This window comes from Apodemus sylvaticus, chromosome 8, assembly GCF_947179515.1.
Source record: "Apodemus sylvaticus chromosome 8, mApoSyl1.1, whole genome shotgun sequence".
Classification (NCBI taxonomy): Eukaryota; Metazoa; Chordata; class Mammalia; order Rodentia; family Muridae; genus Apodemus; species Apodemus sylvaticus.
Window position 1 is genome coordinate 26,186,157 of NC_067479.1, and position 7,632 is coordinate 26,193,788.

Consider the following 7,632-nt stretch of genomic DNA (forward strand, 5'->3'; position numbering starts at 1 on the left):
AGTGCACACATCGTGTGTGAGACAATGAAGACAAGTGCACACATCGTGTGTGAGACAATGAAGACAAGTGCACACATCGTGTGTGAGACAATGAAGGCAAGTGCACACATCGTGTGTGAGACAATGAAGGCAAGTGCACACATCGTGTGTGAGACAATGAAGGCAAGTGCACACATCGTGTGTGAGACAATGAAGGCAAGTGCACACATCATGTGTAAGACAATGAAGGCAAGTGCACACATCGTGTGTGAGACAATGAAGACAAGTGCACACATCGTGTGTGAGACAATGAAGGCAAGTGCACACATCATGTGTGAGACAATGAAGGCAAGTGCACACATCATGTGTGAGACAATGAAGGCAAGTGCACACATCGTGTGTGAGACAATGAAGACAAGTGCACACATCGTGTGTGAGACAATGAAGACAAGTGCACACATCATGTGTGAGACAATGAAGACAAGTGCACACATCATGTGTGAGACAATGAAGACAAGTGCACACATCATGTGTGAGACAATGAAGACAAGTGCACACATCGTGTGTGAGACAATGAAGGCAAGCTTGGTGACAATGCAAAGCTTATTAAGATCAAGAATGCTGGAGAGGGAAACCAGAGGCACGTTGTAGATGTGCCTACACATCAGCATTGGACAGAGCTCAGCTGGCATTAATTGAAACTTAAGTCTAATAATATTTTGTTGACTTATTTCTAAACAATACATTTTTCTGTATTTTAGCATATTTGTGTGTAAAGCTTCAATCACATTCTCCTTGTGACTATGTTTCCCCCCATATAGCTAACCAAATAGATGTATTAATTTCTTTAATTATGAAACCATTAGCCTGGTTGATTGGAAGAGAGATGACCTTAAATATGCACAGCAACCCCCCTATAACTGTGCTATAGAAGTTTAAGGAAATGCTATTGGTCTCTGAATGTGAATGTAGCCTTGACTTTAAAAAAAAAAAGTCTTCTATTAGTTTAATCCATGGCAACAGAGATTTTTCTCAAACCAAATTGTTCCAGAAGGATCTATTTTAGCAGCAACATCTGTGAACCATTCTAAAGAGTTGCAATAAAAAATAATATAATATCTGAACAGAAATGAGGAAAGCCAAATTGTATTCCTCTCTGGAAAATGAGCTCCAAATTGTGTTCAAAACCTACAGACTATTAGAGGAGGAAGGTAATATCATATTTAAATGATTTACAAAACAAGGCAAACACACCATTGAGTCCTAAGCCAGTGTTGGCCTAAAAGCAGCTCGAACCAAGTAGGTAGCAAAGAACATTTAATGTAATTTTTCCATTCTCCTTACTTTTCCCCAGTTCATTTTATAGACTTTTTCTAGATGAGTATGCCAACGTACAGCTTTTGGCCTTGTATTTTGCTTGTTTGTTTGTTTACAAATTTCTTATTGGTTGTCAGCCCAGTAGATCTTGAAGTCCAAAATTGGGTGCTTGAAGGTTTTGGAATCCATGAGCTATCTACTCTGATCTCTTTCCTGCTTCCCACGTTAACCCTCAGCCTCTTCCCTGCCCCTTTCTCTGTTTTTTTTAAATTATAATTTATTAAAAATAATGGTGTGCTTTAATAGCTTAACATATCTCAAATGCTATCATTTTAGAATTTCACCAATACAAAACATTGTTAATGAGATACTTTATACTCTGGCGAAGTTTCAAAACCCAATGTATATTTTGCATGCATAGAACCAAGTGTTTTAAGGGCTTGGGAATCATCTGAAGCTGGTGGCTTCCTTGTTAAATATTTCTTTATTTATTAGTCTATGGTGAGAATCTTAATTTTTGAGAAATACAGAAAATATGGTACATTTACACAACGAAGTACCACTCAGCTATTAAAAACAATGAATACATGAAACTCTTAGGCAAATGGATGGAACTAGAAAATATCATCCTGAGTGAGGTAACCCAATCACAAAAGAACACATGTGGTATACACTCACTGATAAGTGAATATTAGTTGAGAAGTTCAGAATACCCAAGATATGATTCACAGACCACATGAAGCTCAAGAAGAAGGAAGACCAAAGTGTGGATACTCTGGTCCTTCTTAGAAGAGGGAACAAAATACCCATGGGAGAAGATACAGAGGCAAAATATGGAGCAGAGACTGGAGGAAAGGCCATACAGAGACTGCCCTACCTGGGAATCCATCCCATATACCAAACCCAGACACTGTTGTGGATGCCAACAAGCACTTGCTGACAGGACTCCCCCCCCCCTCCGATATAGCTGTTTCCTGAGAGACTTTGCCAGTGCCTGACAAATACAGAGGGGGATGCTCTCAGCCAACCATTGAATTGAGGCCAGGGTAGAATGGAGGAGCTAGAGAAAGGACACAAGGAGCTGAAGGGGTTTGCAGTCCTACAGGAGGAACAACAATATGAACCAACCAGTACCCCCCAGAGCTCCCAGAGACTCAAACAAAGAGTACACATGGAGGGACCCTTGACTCCAGCAGCATGGGTAGCAGAGGATGGCCTGGTCAGACATTGGTGAGAGGAGAGGCCCTTAGACCTGTGAAGGCTTGATGCCCCAGGGTATGGGAATGCCCGAACAGGGAATCGGGAGTGGATGGGTTAGTGAGCAGGGGGACAGGGCATGGGATAGGGGGTTGTCAGAGGGAAAATGTGGAAAGAGGATAACATTTGAAATGTAAATAAAGAAAATATCTAATAAAAAATGATTTTTCAACAATTATTTCTAATCGTGTTAAAATATTCCTAACATAAAAATTACTGTTTCCTTCCCTTTTAAGTGCACCCTTTAGTGGCACTGCTCATAATAGTATTACAAGTATTACCATTTTCCATTTCTAGAACCTTGGCCAGCATGTGATAACCTCTACTCTATGGTCTCTGCAGATTTGCCTGTTCTGAGTACCTCATGTGAGTGAAGCCAGGAAATATATGTCATTATATATCTGGCTTATTTCATGGATTGCAGGTCTTCCCAGTTCATCCACGCTTTTCTGCTTCTTGCTTGAGAGAGTTCAGTTAGCACTGTGCTTGGTAACGACACCCGGAAGCGTGCTCTGCAAACCTTTGCTTACAGTGTCCCTCTTGTCTCTAGCTCTTCACCCCTGGTCAGATCCAGACAGAGCTCCATCTCTCCTCCTCTCCAACACTGCTATATTCTGAGTTCCTATTCACTATATGTGCTCCAAGTTGTGTCACAGCTATCTAGACGAGCTGTGTAGGTTGGCAGAAAGATTCACACAGCCTGGAGTCCACCAGACTTCGGTGTCACATTCTGTCCCTGGGTCTTTTTATCAGCTAAATTTTCTCTGTAAACTGAGGACAGGCTGCTCTGTGAAGCATTCCTCAGCACTCTGCTTGACATGGGGGCCTCAGTAGACACCAGTCCCGTTTCTAATGAAGCATAATCCCAAGTTTTCCAAATAGGTCTATTATTTTGCCAAAGGCTAGAGAAAAATGACTTGCATTATCCAATGGTTAAGTCAAAGAAAGAAATAGTACCTATATAACAGTACAGTTCCTAGCAAGAAAAGCCTTAGCAAATGGCCAATCTGTTGTTATTGTTTACAAGTATAAACTCGGTAGGAAATGGCTTGTGCCTGATTCAGCCTTGGATTTGTGATGATGGTTAGCATTTATTTCTAAAGAGCTAGGATAGTTATGAAGTACTCCTAAGCTTAACAACTAACATAAATCCAGACGAGGCATGGAGAGCAGGGCACAGGAGAGCACAATGTCTTGTTACCTTTTGGCTGAGATCAAGTGGATTATCTGTTCTTATCAACTTAGTACGCGATGTGTCCTCTGTCCAAGGACAAACAAATTAAATGGATTTTTGGAGCAGAAAGACAGAATGGACCGTGTTCATTCCACTCATCGGTGTGATTTCTCCCGAAATGGTCCACGCCCTCAGTTCAGCAATGTCAAGTGCATCCACACCGCTGTGAACACCATCCTGTAATTCTCAGACTCCATTCCCACTAACCACCACCGACTTCCTTCACTCCCTAACCAGCCTTTGGCCATCACTGTTTCATATTTTGTTTTGAAGAAGAAACTGTTTTAAACAGAAAGAGAAGAACTTTGAATGATGAGCACTTCCCCCCTCATTTCCACAGAAGGATTAAAGCAGACAGGAAGGAGAGATGTGTCACAGCATGTGCAGCCTGTCACATGCCGAGTAAAGGAGACTGAAACTTGGAACAGGTGGGTCTTAGGCCCGGAAGCCAGAAATGAATGTCAGGTCCAGCCTAGGAAGCCATGGGAGGAGCCGATCCGGAAGTCCCGCCCAGCCTCTGGGTATTAGAAGAGACACAGACCAAGAGCTAAATGAAGGGAGAGACCAAATCCACAGTCTGAGGGCAAATTGAGGGCACCAATCAGAAGACAGCGAAAAGGAGGAAAAGAATGGAGAAGAAAACAGCAATAATCTCAGGTCTCATGTATACATTGGACTGTCACAGGCATGTCCCATGGTTTAATGGTCTATACGGGGCTTCCTTGTTAGTCGAGGAGGGGCAGATATCTGTCTGAAGAAGGAAGCCGATGAAAGAGGAAACCTTTTTTGACTCCGATGACCAGCTGGCCCTCTTAACTGAGGCTCATAAATCTTTTTTTGTCTCATTTCATCAGTGTGAAGATATGTCTTGGGAGGAGAGAAAGAGAGATATTGAAAACCATGAAACACAACAGGATTTGTCGAGATTCCAGCCCCTTTCAGATGAGCCTGCTGGGGAAAGAAGGTACTTAAGGAAAACAAAGGGGGGAAACTCCAAATCCCCAAACTTTTAAACTTAAAATCATTAATCCCAGCGCTTAGTCCTTCTCCACCCTTTCTTTTTATAAGTGACCTTTGGCTGCTCCAATCCACTGGATTTTGGATCCCCTTGGTGTCCATTTCCTTGCAATTTTCAGGACTTTGTATATCAAACAGATTCACTGAATAAAACCAGATATTTTTCTTTTTCTTCTATGGTGACACTTGAATGTTTTGAGTCTCACGTGTGCTCCATAATCTTGCTCAAAGTTAAGTCTCTGTGCACATATCTGAAATGTAAGGTTAACCCCAATGAACCAAGCAAAATGAACTTTAATAAATCATTTAGCTAGTACAAAAAAATCAATCCCTTGACTACAAAACATTAGAGAATACATTTCCTGCTTCACAGCACAGCTGTTACCTGTAACACCTGTGGGGATGTGGATAGGAGGACAGTGAAGCCTTCGGTACATGAAAGGCTGAGCAGACAGATGGGAAAGGGGCCCTTGTTTGTTCTACAGTAAGTTGAGTCCAGAGATGTAGTGATGCTTGGATATTCATAGGTACTCATGATCTACTATGGAATGGAGGAACTGGTGTGCTAATGTAGAATAAACAAGGAAGAAGAATGACTCATGATGCTGGTACCCCATGTATCAGAAGGATTACAACCTCAGCTTCTGCTGTTGCCCACGGACAGCATCATGATGTTCATGCTGTGGAACCTCTGGACCAATCACGGCCTTTGAATCAGCCATCTCCCACTTCTCGGCTTGGACCTGTCTTCCTCCTTGCCTAATGACCTTACTTCCTTGTCCTCTGGTGCCTGAGTTTTCTATTTATTTCAATTTATTTATTTGTTTGTTTGTTTGTTTATATAATGTCTTGCAAGCATAAAGTCAAGGTCTTGGCATAGCTGCACCCCTTACAAGGTTGCAGGCATCATCCATTTCTTGCCTTTGCCATCTTCAGGGGACTGACACCTAATTAGGCCCTCAGCCTTCTTCCTTGCCTCCAAGTTGACTGATACAGCACCTCCTTGCCCTTACCCAACTGTTGGCTTTCCTTTTCTTCTCACAGTTGAAAAAGCTTCTCCACTTTTAAGTATTCAAGAAACATTAGAGTCCACCTGTATCATTTAAGATAGTCTCCCCATTCTCAAAATCATGTCTGCAAAAGTTTCTTTGGCTGTGTGAAGGAGCTTATTCACAGGTTCTGTGGATTGGGGTGTGAACATCTTTGAAGGTTATTATTGTGCCTACTGCACTGACATTCTACAGCTTCAAGTTCAATATGAAAGAAATGAAGCCTATTCTCTCTAAAGAAAGCTTTTGTCTCAGATGCTGACTAAAAGAATTATGGAGAATACAGTGTATTCATTCAGAGTAAAGTTGCCCTGGCTGACACAGTTTATAGTTTCTTGTAGCAATGGACCATAACTCTTAAAAAGGAAACTTTGGACTCTGGATATATTTCATTGTGCAAGCAGGAGAACCTTTGTTCGATCCAAACACCTATGTAAACAAACAAGCCTGGCTGGACGTGCCTGTAACTCCAGCACTGGGGGCAGTCAGTCAGGTCCAGGAGCTTCCTAGTCAGCCAGTTTAGGTGATATGGTAACTTTCAGTTCAGTAAGAGAACCTGTCTCACGGAAATAAGATGGAATGTGATAGAGGACGACCCCTGATGTGGCTTTTTTAGCCTCCACATACAAATGCACACATGCATGTGCCCACACATGTACGACCACACACAGGCACACACAGACATAGACACACACAGACACACATGTACACATACATATAAAGAGACACACAGAGAGACACTCGCATAGATAAATATTCATATACATACAAAGTTACACACAGACACAGACACACAGACACCACACACACACACACACCATGAGGAAACCTTTAAAAAGTTGGATTTCTGGCTATGTTGGGGTAGATCTGTACTTTTTGATTTCAACCAGACTTTTCTCGGTAACGAAATCCTAGAGTGGAGGTGAAGAAGGAAGAAACTAAACCTGAAAAGACTCTTGCACTGCAAGGGAGGGACAGCGGCCGCAGCTATCGGCTTTTCTCCCTTTCTTGCCTCCTTGTGAAGTGTGGAGGTCTGAGCATGGGTTCGTATGCCAGTGGCTGGGGAGAAATTGACAATGAGGAGCCCGTGTGTGGAGTGGAGAGCCCGTCGCTTGTTTCTTCCCTTTACAGAGTGACTTTTCATCATTCACCCCATAGGAGCAAGAGCATTCGCTTAGGTCCAGTACAGTATTCCAAGTAACTTTCTAGTGAGAAACCTGTGCCCACCCTAGAATGTGGCTACTCTTTCTTTTGCACACCCCCTCCGGCTCTTCCTTAACCCTCACACTTACGTATTTGCTGAATCCTTTTCTTAATAAAGGCAAACTTTGTCATTGAATGAAACAATAAACTTATTTCCTTTCTACTTCAATACCCACCTTATGAATATTCTGAATCCCACTGCAGCCCTGAACACCCTGTGTGGCTTATGGTATATACCCACAGTAGTTAGTTACCACAGTAGTTTACCTGACAAGAAGCAATTTAGGGGACAACGATTTGATTCTTGGCTTACAGCTTGAAAGCTCATAGTCTGACCTGATGGGAGAGGCACAACAGCAGGACCTTGAGACAGATGGTCGTGTTGTGTCCTCACACAGGAAGCAAAGAATGACTAGGAAGTGGGGCTAAGGAAAAAAACCTCAGGACTTACCAACCACCCCAACCCTGACCTACTTCTAGCAAGTTCTATAACCTTTTGAAACAACAGCTCCAACTAGGGACTGTGCTCATGTTGTACATGAGCCTGTGGATAGTATTTTATTCAAACCACAGCAA

At 42.4% G+C, this 7,632-nt stretch overlaps 1 non-coding gene across 1 annotated transcript; it reads left to right on the top strand.

Annotated features, from left to right (window-relative positions):
- Positions 1-3,742: 3,742 nt before the first annotated feature.
- On the top strand, positions 3,743-3,924 carry LOC127691739 (U2 spliceosomal RNA). The gene has a single exon (XR_007979336.1). It is a non-coding gene; the product is annotated as a U2 spliceosomal RNA (small nuclear RNA).
- Positions 3,925-7,632: the final 3,708 nt, after the last annotated feature.